The sequence below is a fragment of the Dermacentor albipictus genome, chromosome 1 (assembly GCF_038994185.2).
Source record: "Dermacentor albipictus isolate Rhodes 1998 colony chromosome 1, USDA_Dalb.pri_finalv2, whole genome shotgun sequence".
NCBI lineage: Eukaryota > Metazoa > Arthropoda > Arachnida > Ixodida > Ixodidae > Dermacentor > Dermacentor albipictus.
In genome coordinates, this window is record NC_091821.1 from 159,289,931 (window position 1) to 159,306,608 (window position 16,678).

General features: G+C 44.2%; 1 protein-coding gene and 1 long non-coding RNA gene across 4 annotated transcripts in view; one reads left to right on the forward strand and one right to left on the reverse strand.

Moving 5' to 3' along the window:
- The window catches only part of LOC135911000 (peptide deformylase, mitochondrial-like), a 41,505-nt gene extending 25,264 nt beyond the window's left edge, over positions 1-16,241 (forward strand). The window contains exons 5-6 of one of the 3 annotated variants that reach the window (XR_010567180.1): positions 14,167-14,337; positions 15,328-16,241. The gene's annotated coding sequence lies outside the window, so the exon portion shown is untranslated. Of the gene's footprint in view, positions 1-14,166 lie in introns of all 3 variants that reach the window. The other 2 variants (XM_065443077.1, XM_065443092.1) reach the window with 2 other exon arrangements.
- LOC135911031 (uncharacterized) lies at positions 23-13,606 on the reverse strand. Its single transcript, XR_010567190.2, has 3 exons — positions 12,835-13,606; positions 10,407-10,489; positions 23-3,748 (listed from the first exon to the last, which is right to left on the reverse strand). It is a non-coding gene; the product is annotated as an uncharacterized lncRNA (long non-coding RNA).
- Positions 16,242-16,678: the final 437 nt, after the last annotated feature.

A 16,678-nucleotide genomic window follows, 5' to 3' on the forward strand; every position in this document is an offset into this window, starting at 1 on the left:
ATAGTTCCAAGGACCAACCTGTACTCAAGCCAATGAAGGTGGCTTAATTTTGTATGCAACATATGTATGAGATATATTTCAAGAGTTTATGCAGTGAGTCAGCAAAAACGTGGGAGAGGTGGGTGGGAGTCAGCAAAAACGTGTAACAGCACTGCTCTCACTCTCTCCACCCAAAAGGAGCCAATGTATCTCTAGTACAAGCTGAACTGCTGCATGATAAGGTAGAATTTTATGTGTGCACTTTTTTGTGCAACCTATTTTTAGTCTTTATCGAAATGCAAATCAATGTGCAGACAGAGCAAATGATCAATATCTGATTTGCTGTGAAATTTTGCAAAAATTGTACAGAAATTCATCAAATGTTTCAAAAAGCCTATGGAAAGAATGCCTTAAAGAAAGAAGTGTGTTCAGCATTTTTGGGAAGGCTGTTATTACGATCGGCCTGCGGGGGGTAGTGAACTTCTAGCCTTTCCAGCCCCACTGCGACGAATTGCTTCGTGAAGCTGACATTGCATCACCCTCGGACAGACCTGCGGCGCCCGCAAGGCAAGACACGTTTGGCAGACAGAGTATTGTTCGTTGGTTCACTGTGGCCTTCACGAACCAATGGGAGCAAGAAAGCTCCTGAAAAGGGGTGTTCTGAGGCATTCCCTCATGGAGTCCGGTGACCGCCACGGTCGTTTAACAGACGCTCCAGCTAACTGAGGTGTCATCCCAGGAACCGAGAGGTGCCAGCTTGAGTGAAGCGTGGCAATCCCCATCTACGAAGCTCCCTTCCTTTGTGTGTATTCAGTGAAAAAAGGTTCGGGAGTGATTGTGTGAACCCTTGCCCTCAACGCAGGCCCTTCGATGACTTGGGACGCTCCATTTGGAAGAAGGGGGCGGAAGTTTTCCCGGGCCTAGGGATCTAGGGAGGACAGAGGGGGTTTAAGCAAACTTTTTCAGCACCTCGGTTTGCTTCACTTCAGTCATGCTAGTCTGATGAGATGTAACAATCTCCACTCTTCATGTAGATATTGTAACTAAACCCAGTACTCCTCATTCTTGATGAGAACGTGTTTCTCCCTTTAACAACGTCCTTAGCGTGGATGTGTCAGACAACGGCATGGGCCAGCTACCCCATTTTGACATGCCCGACCCCAATTCTTACAACTAGCTGGCAACGGTGAGACAGACTTTGCGACGTGGTGCTGTGTCTGCCGTGAGTACATGGTTTTGCTTTGGCTCTCTAGGCTTCATGTTGTCGTTGTTCAGTTTAGAACAGTAGGAAAGCTGGATTGTTGATCGTTAGCTAGGTTGTGTTTACCTAGCCACGTTTAGCAAGCAGGACCAAGGCAGTAAAACAGCTATCATGGATTTCAGGATACTGCTGAGAGACGAATTGTTGGTTGTCGGTGAGGAACTGGGCCAAGAAATACACAAGGAAATGATGAAATTGGAAATATTAAAGCTGATTTCCGAACAGGCCAGTGAGGAGGAGATTGGAATTGGGTTATCACTTTTTAGGAGAAGAGAGAGACGGGATAGGGAGAGAGAACGGGACAGACAGAGAAAGAAAGAACAGGACAGAGCGGAATGCAACAAAGATCGCGAGTTAAGAAAAATGCAACTTGGCCTTGAAAGTAAATGTTTGCAGTTTTCTCGAACGAGTGAAAGGGCTCTGGAACGATCAAATGAGGCAGAACCATACTCCATGGAAAGGCTGTTAAAGCCATTTGAAGTTGGGAACGACATAGGGTTGTTCCTAGGAAATTTTGAAAGGACTTGCGAGAAAATGAACTTCGCTCCAAGTACATGGCCACAGCGGTTGCCGTCTATGTTGCCGTGTAAAGCTGCTGAAGTAATTGCCAGACTTGGAGCGCAAGATGCATATGATTATGATGCGAAGGCTAAGGCTAAGGCTAGCTTTTTGAGAAAGTACCGCCTTTCAGCCAAAGCTTTTCGGCAAAGGTTTCGAAGCACGGGCAAAAAGGATAGTGAGGGATATCCGGAGTTTTCATACGGCTTAAAGGCAAACCTAGTTGAGTGGTTGAAAAGCGTGGAAGCATACGAGAGCAGAGACATGATTATTCAATGTATGTGTCTAGAGCAGTTTTACAAAAGCATCCCACAATTTTTGAAGCTGTGGGTGCAAGTCAGAGGAAGACACTGTGGAAAGGGCAGTCGAATTAGCCAGAGTATGCAACGCGTAGAAAGCTGACTGCGAAGATGAAAAATTGGGACGGCCAAAATGGACTGTGGAAACAATTTCCGTTCAGAAAGGGATCACAGACGAAATGACCAGAGCATGTAGACGTGGAGAAACGGACATCAGAAAAGAGCGAAGAGAAGTCAAATGGTGAAGCCATCCAAAAAGAGCAGAAAGGGGAATCCAAATCTTTTAGACTGATCCTCTTCTATAAGTGCCACAAACTTGGACATATTTATGCGAACTGCGGGAAGCCTAGGGTAGTTTTTTTTTACGGGGACGAATGAGACTAGAACACGGAACTTCTATGCCCATATCTTTACTACCTGCATATTAATGTAAAACCATGCCAGGTGCTACGAGATATTGCTGCCACCATGGACATTGTCCATCCATCTTGTGTGACGGTAGACGACTTCACTGATGAAGTAGCATGGATTAAACAGGTTGTGGAATAACACAGCATGTGTCTACTGATGGTGAAAGTCAAAATCAGTGGGCGGTTTGGGGAGCTCGTGATTGAGGCTGCAGTTTCCAAATTCTTGTCGCTGCAGTACCCTTGCATTCCCTCGAATCGGTCAAATCAGTTCCTGCGTGAGGAGGGGCTGAAACTTGGAGAGGGCTTAGCATAGGCGTTGACGCGATCCCAAGCTCGTCAAATCACGTCGCTTTCATCTGAAAATGCAAAAGCCGCTCCAGCAGAAGTAGCAAAAGAGGTAAACTCGGCAACAGAAACTGAGCTAGGCTCGAGGGTTGAAAAAGCAGTTGTGGAAATCCTGCCAACTGACTAGCTCAACGAGAGCATATCACAAGGCATGTGTCAAAGTTCACGCCTGCAAGGAGAGTCAGCTGACACACTCGCAAGCGAGACGGTGTCATTGTCACCGGCCTCAAAGAACTTACATCAGCTCTTATGTGTGGACAGAGTCACTGGCAGCCGAGCAAAACAATGACATCAGCTTAGCTAAATTAAATGTAACAGATAAAGAAGGCATTGCTAGGTGCAACGTGACGATGCACGAGAAAAGAGGCTTCAAAGCTTCCATTTTGACAGAGCCGGCTGACAAAACAATAGGGTTTACAGGGAAAGAGGGAAAGTTCACCTTTCCAACAAAAGTAGTGCCCTGTACACAAGAAAGTTGAGTAGGTGGCAATCAGGATACTTGGATCACAGTGGTGGCCATATCTGGGAAAGGGCACAGGGGCATGGCTGGACATGGCATGACTAGGAGGACAGTTGCCGCTGCATTTTTGGGTTTCTTGATCAGGAAGTGTCAGAAAAGCGAACACAGGCACATGGATACCAAGGATAAGAAAGGAGAGGGAGACTATAGCCGAGGTGATTTGTTGTCGCATATCATGTTCCCTTGAAGGGACACTTGCTGCTGCATTCTTGGGTTTGTTGGCGATGAAGCATTTTAGAAAAGCTAAGGCAGGGACATAAATAGGAAGGATAAGAAAGAGTGGGAGAATATAGACTAGGTAATTTTCTGGCACATGTGATGTTTCCTTGGAGGGACACTTGCCGCTGCATTCTTGTGTTTCTTGGTGAGGAAGGATCTGAAAAAAGCAAAGGCAGGGACATGGATACCTACAATGAGAAAGGAGAGGGAGACTGTTAACGAGGTGATTTGCTGTCACATGTCATATTGTCTTAGAGGAACACTTGCCACTGCATTCTTGGGTTTCTTGGCCAAGAAGCGTCCAAGAAAAGTCAAGGCAGGGGCATAAATATGAAGGATAAGAAAGGACAGGGAGACTATTATCGAGATTTGTTGGCACATGTCATGTTTCTTTGGAGGGACACTTGCCCGCTGCATTCTTGGGTTTCTTGGCCAGGAAGTGTCTTGAGAAAAGCAAACATAGGCACATGGATACAAAGGATAAGATGGAAAATATAGACGATGATTTTCTGCCTCATGTCATGTTCCCTTGGAGACGCCTGCCACTGCATTCTTGGGCTTCTTGGCCAGGAAGTGTCCTAGAAAAGTCAAGGCAGGGGCAATAATACGAAGGATAAGAAAGGAGAGGGAGACTATAGACAAGGTGATTAACTGGCACATGTCATGTTTCTTTGGAGGAACACTTGTCACTGCATTTTCAGGTTTCTTGGGCAGGAAGTGTCTGAGATAAGTCAAAGACCATAAAGATGAAGAATAAGAAAGGAGAGGGAGACTATAGATATGGTGTTTAAGTGGCACATGTCATGTTCCTTTGGAAGGACACTTGCCACTACATTCTTGGTTTCTTGATCAGGAAGCATCTGTGAAAAGCGCAGAGAGGGACTTGGATATGAAGAATAACATTTAGAACAGGAAGGCCATATAGACGAGGTGATTTGCTGGTGCATGACATGGATATGAAGGATGAGAAAGGAGAGGGGACTATAGCTAGGCAATTTAATTTGTTGGCAAATGTCACATTCCCGTTCAGGGAACATAACTAGCCACTGCATTCCTGACCTGTCGTTGACTATATCGATATAGAGATTCTGCTTCCCTTGTATGAAAACTTTTTTAAAATTCTTTTTCTGCACAAAGTGGGCTATTATAACATATCGTCAAAGCAGGTGATTGTTATATAGCGACAGATTAAACCCTGATGGAATCAATTTTCTTTTTCATCGGGCAGTACAACCTGAATTGCCAATTTGTGCACTCTGTTGCCGATATCCAGCCTATATAGTTAGCTCTTTATGGAACCATTGTAGGATGTGCTTTTTTCACCTCACTGACGCAATTATCACAAAACCAGTGCTAGGTGATAAATACTGTAAAGTAGCCATGTGCTCCACTGTTTATGTTTTAATTAAGGCTAATATAGTGTGTTACGACTTTCTTTTTTCTAAGCATTGCTACATCGCAAGTAGTTTTTCATCTTGCAAATAGTGCTAAAGTAAAAATTGGCATGATGCTAATGTCATTGATTTTATTACAGCCTTGATGGAAAGGATCTTGCACATAGTGAATGCCCCGCAGGGGCGTCTGCGTCAGCAGGCGTTTCGTGTGTTGCGACACCACGTACCCGAGCACATGAGGGTCGGACCCTCCCGCGTGTAGCCGTGCGCGGCTTAGCCGTGTCTGGGGAAAAGGGGATCCTGGCGGATGAGCCGATGCTGGGTGTTTGGACCTTTAAGGCCCCCCGGTGGAGGCAACACACCTCTTTGGCCTCCGCTTCACATAGACGGCACCTCCAGGCTGACCCACGTGGAGGAAATTGGCAGTCACCTTTTCCTGTCCTTCTCTTCAATCTTCGTCTTTCTCTCTCAATCTTTCCTGTCTTCTCTTTGCTTTTTCTTACTTCCAGACTTCCAGGTGGCGAGGATTAACCTGGTGTAGTTTATCCAACCTTGGGTCTGTTATATTAGGTTATAGCGGCTATGTACAGCTGGCGTCTGCGTTTCCTTCGGGTCTTGTAGCGACCCCTTGTTGGGCTCGATGGTGGGTGGCTGGCATGGCTGCCGAAATGAAATAAATATGTATGGATTTATCATCCTTCCCCTGTCTGTCTGATCGGCCTCTTAACAAAAGAGGACGCACCGAAGAAAAGTTGCTGTTTTCTTGTCAACCTAAGCAAACGTTCGCACAATTTCACGTTATTCATAGTGAAAATTCTGAAAAGACAGTTAGAATGATTTCGCCGTTCACGGTTGCGAAATGTCTCACTGGCTCAGTTGGCCCAGGCTACAAAGTCACAAAAATGGCTAGCGGTGACCTCCTGCTTGAGGTCCGTGATAAACAACAGCATGACAAGCTCCCAAATCTGGTCTCCTTCGTTAATGTAATTGTAACAGTGACTCCACATCGATCCACGAATACAAGCAAAGGAGTAATTTCCGACGACGACCTGCTGTATCTGAGCGAGGAAGAACTTCTAGAAGGTTAGAAGGAACAGAATGTCACCATAGTAAAGAGAATTATAACCAAACGGGAAAACAAAGAAATTCCAACTAAACATCTGATCGTTACCTTTGCGTCCAGTATGCTGCCAGAAACATTAGAAACAGGCTATACTAAAGTTCGAGTCCGACCATACATCCCGAACCCGCGGAGATGTTTCAAGTGCCAGAGGTATGGTCACGGCTCACAAAGTTGCCGGCGCCGACAAACCTGCGCAAAGTGCGGTGTCCAGGATCACCTTTCAGATAATTGTAATGATGCACTCCACTGTCCTGATTGTGGCGGTGGACATGCAGCTTTCTCTAGAGCTTGCCCTACATGGCAGAAAGAAAAAGAAATAATTACCCTCAAAGTAAAAGAGAACATTTCCTTCCGGGAAGCGCGAAAGCGCATTTCGTTTCTTCATACCGCAGGGTATGCTGCTGCGGCACATAAGGGGGCAACGCCGCAACAGACTCCGGCTTTGGCCCGGACCACAAAGAATGTGGCCGCGGCAGAGCCACCAGCCCCCCAGGTGACAGCAGCCGGCTCTGCTGCACCATCTCTGAAGGAGGGTCTATCGATCTCTGGGTTGGTGGCCTCCAAGGCCTTGCTTTTCGAGGCAAGGCCTAAGGTGAAAACACCCTGCTTGTGTGAGCGGAAGTTTAGCGGCTCCCAAGAGTCGATGGACACTACCCCGAGCCAGAAGGCGCATCTAGCGCCTCGAGAGCGGCGCGAGTCTCGCGACCGCTCCAAAAAAGACAAAACTCGTACCATAATCACGGGGCCTGAAAAGGCTCCATAAGTCATTTCTCTGACTTGACTCCTTTTGACACACAGCACAAAAACACGAACAATATGGCTACACAAATAATACACTGGAACGTTAGAGGTCTTATCCACAACCTCGATGACATTAAAGAACTCTTACACGAACATAACCGAAAGGTGCTGTGTGTTCAGGAGACACATCTTAAATGCACACAAACAAACTTTCTTTGTCAGCACGCCATCTACCGTAAAGACCGCAACGAGGCGAATACCTCGTCTGGCGGTGTGGCAATAGTTGTAGACAAGTCCGTAGCTTGTCACCAGGTCGCCCTTCAGACACCCCTTGAGGCAGTGTCAATTTGGGCAATTCTTTTTAATAAATTGATCACTGTATGCTGCTTATACATACCCCCTAATTTTCATCTGGAAAAAAGTGATTTTTATAACCTAATTGACAAGCTTCCGGACCCTTACATACTCGCAGGCGATTTTAATGCCCACCACACCATGTGGGGAGACTGGCAATGTGACGCGAGAGGACGTTTCATTGAAAATTTTCTTGTGAACTCCGGTGTATGCCTCTTCAACAAGAAGGAGCCAACTTATTATAATATCCATAACAATTCATATTCATCAATAGACCTGTCTATTGGCTCGGCTTCAATTTTCCCGGACTTGCAATGGCATGTAATAAAAAATCCATACGGAAGTGACCACTTTCCTGTAATGTTAAATTCAATGCCTCAACATGAATGCCCCCTACATACACCCCGGTGGAAACTAGCCTCCGCCGAATGAAATGATTTTAAGGAAGCAACTTACTTATCATGAGATTTTATCACTGATTTTAACATAGACAATGCTGTAGCATATTTTACTTGTTTTATAATCGACGCAGCTGAAAAGTTCATTCCCCAAACACAAGGTCTCTCTTGTAAAAGACGGGTACCCTGGTGGAATGAAGAGTGTAGACTGGCACGAAAGAAACAAAACAAAGCGTGAGGTTTGCTGCGTCGCTCCCCGACTGCAGAAAACCTTATTGAATTTAAATTGGCAAAGTCACGAGGGAGGCGCATGCGGAGACAGGCAAGGAGAGCTAGCTGGGAGAGGTTTCTCTCGGGCATCACATCCTACACTCAAGAATCTAAAGTTTGGAATGGTGTAAGAAAGATAAAGGGGCAACAAATCCACCCTCTGCCCTTAGTGGACGACCAAGGGACTACCTTGGTGGACCAGGCGAATGCTCTGGGCGAACACTTCGAACATGTATCAAGCTCCACACATTACACAAAATCATTCCTCAAATATAAACACTTAGCTGAACTTAATACACTTCATCGCAAATGCCGTCCGGATGAACCATATAACCGTCCTTTGAACATTGCCGAGCTTAAAGCTGCATTGAGCACATGTAGAAGCTCTGCTCCGGGAGCTGATAGAATCATCTATGACATGATTAAGAACTTGCACGAAGACACACAAATGACACTTCTGGCACTTTTCAACTCTATCTGGGCTGCCGCATACCTCCCATCCTCATGGAAGGAGGCTATTGTTATTCCCGTCTTGAAGCTGGACAAAGACCCTTCCTTGGCGGCAAGTTATCGCCCGATAGCTCTTACAAGTTGTCTTTGTAAGCTATTCGAAAAAATGATTAATCGTAGACTAATACATTTCCTTGAATTGCACAATATGCTTGATCCCTATCAGTGTGGCTTCAGAGATGGGCGGTCCACGACTGATCATCTTGTACGCATTGAAGCAAATATCCGCGATGCATTTGTACATACACAGTTCTTCTTATCGATATTCCTCGATATGGAGAAGGCGTACGACACGACGTGGCGATACGGGATCTTACGAGACTTGTCGGGGATGGGCATCCGTGGAAATATGCTACACATAATAGAAAGCTATCTGTCGAAACGTACCTTCCGCGTGAAAATCGGTAATGTATTGTCGCGACCTTTTATACAAGGAAATGGTGTACCTCAAGGAGGTGTGCTTAGCTGCACACTCTTTATCGTGAAAATGAACACCCTCCGTGCTTCATTACTGCCAGCTATTTTTTATTCTGTTTACGTAGATGATATACAAATAGGTTTCAAATCCTGCAACCTTGCAGTGTGTGAGAGGCAAGTACAACAGGGCTTGAACAAAGTATCTAAATGGGCAGACGAAAACGGATTTAAAGTCAACCCAAACAAAAGTTCTTGTGTGGTTTTCACAAGAAAGAGAGGCCTCGTGGCAGATCCCGATATCCAAAAGTATGGCCAGCAAATCCCTGTGAACAAAGAGCACAAGTTCCTAGGTATCATACTTGACTCTAAACTAACATTTATTCCACACATAAAATATCTCAAGGTGAAATGTTTAAAAACAATGAACTTACTGAAAATTTTATCCCATACAGCATGGGGTAGCGATAGAAAATGTTTGATGAATCTTCACAAAAGCCTCATTCGATCACGATTGGACTACGGTGCCGTGATTTATCATTCTGCAGCCCCGAGCACGCTAAAGATGCTAGATCCGGTTCACCATTTAGGAATTAGACTGGCCACTGGCGCTTTCAGAACAAGTCCTATTGAAAGTTTGTATGTCGAATCAAATGAGTGGTCACTCCATCTCCAGAGAACATACATCAGCCAAACATATTTCCTGAAAGTCCACTCTAATCCTGAACATCCGTGTTTTAACACCCTTAACGATATGACATATTCTACACTCTTTCGCAATCGTCCCTCCGTCAGACAACCTTTCTCGCTGCGTGTGAGGGAGCTTAGTGAAGAAATGCATGTCCCACTCTTCGAGCTTCGCCTAATGCGTCCAGCCAAGCTGCTACCTCCTTAGGAGTGGCAGCTGGTACAGTGTGATATATCTTTCCTACAAGTTACTAAGGAAGCCCCAGATATCGAAATCCGAATGCATTTCCTGGAACTCCAGTACAAGTACTCCTGCACGGAGTTCTACACAGACGCATCGAAGTCATGCGAGGGGGTGTCCTATGCAGCCATCGGCCCATCCTTCTCGGAATCCGATGCATTGCATCCGGAAACAAGCATCTTCACGGCTGAGGCCTACGCACTACTGTCGGCTGTAAAGCATAAAAGGAAAACAAAACTAGAAAAATCTGTTATATATACGGACTCCCTAAGCGCTGTGAAGGCTTTGATGTCATTTTGTAAGCACAAAAATCCAGTAATCAATGAACTATATTCCGTCTTATGTAAAGCGTATATATGTAACCAGCATGTCATCATATGCTGGGCGCCGGGTCATAGGGGCATCGAAGGTAACGTTCTGGCGGACCAGATGGCCACATCAATTGCGTCGTATTCTGTTCATCCTACCGCTGCAGTCCCTGTCACAGATCTGAGGCCCTTCTTGCGTAGAAAACTGCAAAACTACTGGCAACGCTTGTGGGACAGGGAAACAAATAATAAGCTCCACATAATAAAGCCACAATTAGGGTTCTGGCCTTCTGCAATAAAATCACGTCGGACAGATGTCCTATTCTGTCGTCTTAGAATAGGACACACATTTGGCACCCATAACTTTTTACTCACCGGAAATGACCCTCCAACCTGTGGCAGATGCGGAGAGAGGCTGACCGTGCTCCACGTCCTCCTGGAGTGTCGGAAAGCCGAATCTGAGAGAAGGAGACATTTTTCTTTAGCATACCATCAACACATTCCTCTTCATCCTGTAATGTTTCTCGGTCCAGAACCGCTTTTTAACACAGAAACAGTCCTAGGTTTCCTCAGAGATGTTGTCCTACACGTTATTAGTCCCATACATTCGTAGCGCTTCCTCTCTAGAGAGGATGCCGCTGTGATAGTCATACTGTATAGCACAGGCCTCCAGGCTCTTGTGTTTCAAGGGCTCTGGCAAGGCAGTAGTGCTCCAGGTAATATTTAACATCTCACATATATGTTATAATGCATCATTCTCTCACGATGGATTTTATTGCACATAGAACATGTCATTATCATCGACATAATCTTATAACAGATAGATTTTACGCACTCTAGAGCGACTATTTTTAAGGCCCCTTTACAGCCACGTCTCATGAACCTCATTGAACTCATAACTACATTGCGAATTCATCAACACTGGCTTGGCGCTCTTTGGCCATACCTGGCCCTTGCGCCAATAACAACCAAACATTCATTCATTCATTCAATCTTGTACGCATTGAAGCAAATATCCGCGATGCATTTGTACATACACAGTTCTTCTTATCGATATTCCTCGATATGGAGAAGGCGTACGACATGACATGGCGATACGGGATCTTGCGAGACTTGTCGGGGATGGCCATCTGTGGAAATATGCTAAGCATAATAGAAAGCTATCTGTCCAAACGTACCTTCCGCATGAAAATCAGCAATGTATTGTCGTGACCTTTTATAAAAGAAAATGGTGTACCTCAGGGAGGTGTGCTTAGCTGCACTCTCCTTATCGTGAAAATGAACGCCCTGCGTGCTTCATTACCGCCAGCCATTTTTTATTCTGTTTACGTAGATGATATACAAATAGGTTTCAAATCCTGCAACCTTGCAGTGTGTGAGAGGCAAGTACAACAGGGCTTGAACTAAGTATCTAAATGGGCAGACGAAAACGGATTTAAAGTGAAACCGAACAAAATTTCTTGTGTGCTTTTCACAAGAAAGAGAGGCCTCGTTGCAGATCCCAATATCGAAATGTATGGCCAGCCAATTCCTGTGAACAAAGAGCACAAGTTCTTAGGTATCATACTTGACTCTAAACTAACATTTATTCCACACATAAAGTATCTCAAGGTGAAATGCTTAATAACAATGAACTTACTGAAAATTTTATCCCATACAACATGGGGCAGCGACAGAAAATGTTTGATGAATCTTCACAAAAGCCTCATTCGATCACGATTGGACTACGGTGCCATGATTTATCATTCTGCAGCCCCGAGCGCGCTAAAGATGTTAGATCCGGTTCACCATTTAGGAATTCGACTGGTTACTGGCGCTTTCAGAACAAGTCCCATTGAAAGTTTGTATGTCGAATCAAATGAGTGGTCACTCCATCTCCAGAGAACATACATCAGCCAAACATATTTCCTGAAAGTCCACTCTAATCCTGAACCTCCGTGTTTTAATACCCTTAACGATATGACATATGATACACTCTTCCGTAATCGTTCCTCTGTAAGACAGCCCTTCTCACTTCGTGTGAGGGAGCTTCATGTTGAAATGGATGTCCCAATCCTCAAACATCGCCAAATGCCTCCAGCTAAGCTGCTACCTCCTTGGTAGTGGCAGATGATACAATGCGATATATCTTTCATGCAAGTTACAAAACACGCTCCAGAGATTGAAATATAAATGCATATCCGGGAACTCCAATACAAACACTCCTGCACGGAGTTCTACACAGACGCCTCGAAGTCAGTGAGGGGGTGTCCTATGCAGCCGTCGGCCCATCCTACTCGGAATCCGATGTACTGCATCCGGAAACAAGCATCTTTACGGCTGAGGCCTACGCACTACTGTCGGCTGTAAAGCATATAAGGAAAACAAAACTAAAAAAATCTGACTCCCTAAGCGCTGTGAAGGCTTTGATGTCACTTTGTAAGCACAAAAATCCAGTAATCAATGAACTATATTCCGTCCTCTGTAAAGCATATATATGTAACCAGCATGTCATTATATGCTGGGTGCCGGGTCATAGGGGCATCGAAGGCAACGTTCTGGCGGACCAGATGGCCACATCAATTGCATCGTATTCTGTTCATCCTACTGCTGCAGTCCCTGTCACAGATCTGAGGCCCTTCTTGCGCAGGAAACTGCAAAACTACTGGCAACGCTTGTGGGACAGCGAAACAAATAATACGCTGCACGTAATAAAGCCACAATTAGGGTTCTGGCCTTCTGCAATAAAATCATGGCGGGCAGATGTCATATTCTGTCGTCTTAGAATAGGACACACATTTGGCACCCATAACATTTTACTCACCGGAAATGACCCTCCAACCTGTGGCAGATGCGGGGAGAGGCTGAGCATGCTCCACGTCCTCCTGGAGTGTCAGAAAGCCGAATCTGAGAGAAGGAGACATTTTATGCGAAGCATACTAGCCGCACAACCATGCTCTTCCTTGCTGCGCCGCGCGCGGCCACGTAGCTACCATATGACGTCATAACAGCTGCAAAAGCGGAGGCTCAACTCGTGCGCTCGCTTGCGGCCGCGTAGCTACATAGCCGGGTCTCAGCTCGTGCACTCGCCTGCTTGAGTTGTTTCTTCGTCTAGCCGAACCAAATATAGCCAAGCAACAGCAGTTCACCAGGCTAAACAGTGGTTCAACAACTAAAATAAAGGCTAGTATGCTTCGCATCCTGGGCCCAACCTTAGCTAAGCCACAGCCATTTTTTTCCTTAGCATACCATCAACACTGTAATGTTTCTCGGTCCAGAACCGCTTTTTAATACAAACACTCTCCTAGGTTTCCTCAGAGATGTTGTCCTACACGTTATTAGTACCATACATTCGTAGCGCTTCCTCTATCGTGAGGATGCCGTTGTGATAGTCATACTGTATAGCACATGCCTCCAGGCCCTTGTGTTTCAAGGGCTCTGGCGAGGCAGTAGTGCTCCAGGTATGTTTACCATCTCACATATCTTTTATAATGCATCATTCTCTCACGATGGATTTTATTGCTCATAGAACATGTCATTATCATCGACATAGTCTTATAACAGATAGATTTTACGCACTCTAAAGCGACTATTTGTAAGGCCCCTTTACAGCCACGTCACATCAACCTCATTGAACTCGTAACTACATTGCGAATTCATCAACACTGGCTTGGCGCTCTTTGGCCATACCTGGCCCTTGCGCCAATAAAAACCAAACATTCATTCATTCATACATAGTGAATGGTATTTAGCATACCTATTCACAGTACTTTAATCAGCTGCTCATCAATTCATACAGTGCTCCTTCGCACATTCGAAACCTCCCAGATTTGCCTTTTTTCAATGTGACTGACATGCTGGAGTATAACAAACAACTTGAGACAAACAGAGAAGCTCGAAATTAAATGGAAATTGCTCTCTGTCTATTTTTGTCATTTTGCCAATTTTATGGCTGTAAACCTGTTTTAATTAGAGCTCTACTCCCTGGGCTCAATGTGAAGTTGCGTGTCTTGTAACACTAGTGTTGTGAAATTGGTACTGACACCACCATTTCATCATCTTACGACTTTTCCTTCAGATTGCAAAACTTTAAATGTTAACTGGATTCTAATTTATCTTTAAAGCTATATTTGTCCTTTTCTTCTTTTTTTTGCAGAAGAAGCACACAATTGCCCAAGGAAGGGACTCAACTAAACAAAGAACAGCACGCATACCACAGTCCCTCCTGAGCTGGAATGCTGCAGCCAACTTGAGCTAGTTCTGTACAAAGGGGAAAAAAAAACTTTCCCAAGCTGCATCTGTGCAAGCTAATGTGTGATGAGTTCAGGTGTAGCAAGCTTAATGTCACTTTACTCTTTCTAAATGTAGTGTTAAAAGAGTAAAGTTCAGTGTTTTATTCACTGTACCTAGGCTGCTTTGGCGGATGGGCCCTTTATTGCCAGCTAGATAGATATACTATGGATAATATATATATTATGCAAGATGTTGTAACAGTCTATGGCTACAACCCTGTTATTTAGTTCAGTCTTTTTAGTTGAGTATCACACTGGTCCAAGTTTTTTGTGGTGAGCAAAACTTATAGCAAGGATAATATTGCTTCAGAAATCCACTTCCTACCGTCACTAGATTTGGAATATTTCTTTTAATTGCTACAAACCTCATCAAATTCAATGCAGTGGTTGCTGAGAAAAAATTATTTCTCCTTTTGCCTGTATTAAGATAAGAGCCTTGAGCTAAAGCTTCCTCTTTATAGTTAAGAGTAAGTAACAGCACATGTGTGTGTCACCTTCTCATCCTTGTCATTTTGTGCTGTTATTCGTTCACTATAAAGTAAATGCACCAATAGAACATTGGTGCATTACTACTACATTGGAACTACTAGATGCGAGTTAAGCAGCCAGTGCAGGCCGAGTGCACCGGCAAAAAAATTAAGTTTGAGTGAATAAATATTTCAGTTAACCACAGGAAGCGACACACACAACAAAATAATTATTTTCAACCATGTATTAAAAGGACTGTCAACTGCTCAGGATATGTCTTTAGATTGTGGTGGGAGTGAGGAGATTGTGTGTCACATTGACGAAAATAAGCATGCTTGTATCCCACAAGCAAGGCATTATTTTGTAATTTGGCTCTCAAAGTGGGTGCAAAAATTACTTTGGCGGCACTTGAAACTAAACGGTGTAAACCAAACTGTAAGCTCCATCATGTGGCTTAAACTTGCGCAGGGAGAGTGATCTTGCTTAGATAACTTGATGCATTTGTATTTTATATGCGTCTGCTAACTTTGCATCATAGGGTCATTTCTTATTTCCAGATAGCGCATGTTGAAAAGTGGCACTGCCTTCATGCATACGAACATGGTGCATCAATGAGTCCTCAAGGGTGCCTTGCGACATGGTGATGCAGATCAATGTGCATCAGGTGTGACTCGCATTGTGGGAGTGGTGCAAAGGTTGCCGTCGGATGCAGGATGCCTAAAATGTGTGCTGGCGTCACCACAACGGCCAGTAGCATTCCTTGTGACAATGTGCCTACTAGATCATCGTGCAAGCCTTGAATTTCGGCAGCAGTGCCAACAGAAAGGTACAGCTAGACTGCACAGACTGCGCCTGTTGGAAATGCGAGATTTTAGGTGACTTAAAAGAGCTACCTATGCAATCTATGGCGTACTAGGAGGGCTATTAGAGTTTCAGTGTTTCACACAAAGTAACTATTCCTGCAGAAACCCTATGCAATTCCATTTTTTTTCACCAGCACAGCATTGCTTCCATGTACAGTAACCAGTGTTTCGGGCATCCAGACTACGCAAATAACAAAATTCTGTTTGAAGAATTTGTGCTTGCTTTCTAAAAAAACCACTGCACGTTCCGACACTTCGAAGGGTTGACTTTCCTTTGCACTACAAAATAGTAGGTCCTCAAAAAATTGTAGACAGTCTATTTAATGTGTTGGAACTGTCAGCTTTTTTTTTTCTGCTTTCCAGCTTTACACTCTCACATTATTTAACATTCTGTAATTTTTATTTTATAATGTTCACTTCATGATGTTAACATTCTGTGCTGTTTACCGATAACACTTCTATAGTGCTTTTTCATGTTGATTTAGCTTTTCTTACTTTTACATACAAGCAGCCTTCTACTGCAGCTTTTTAATAGTACCTGTGAAGATGTGTTTTAATTATGAAGTGGGAAGTGTACATGCAATAAAGATTACATTTTGAAAGTTTAACTGTTGTAAACTATATTGTCCAATTTATAGTCAATTGTTCAGCATGAAATTGGTGTCACACTTGGGATGATGAATCCAAAAACACTAAGAATGTTTTAAAAGTTCATTTTCCTGTCTGAACATTTCTAAACTTTTGTCACCTTCAGAAAACTCCCCGATATGCACTGCACTTGCCTGATTGTCTTTTCTATTACTCATTTCTGTTCTAGAACTGTTACAGGATGATGGCCTTCAGTGTTTTTGTTGTTTGTTTCTTTAACTGTTCCTCATCCTAAAAGCATCTTTGTTCTTGTTTCAGGATTGGAATTGAATCATGGAGAGCAAAATCCATTGTTCTATGTTAGGAACTGCCGTACAGTCAGTGCTGTCTAGGTAGGTGTGTGTGCTTCCACCCTCACAACAGTTTCCAATGTTTCCAAAATTTCACAGGTATACAT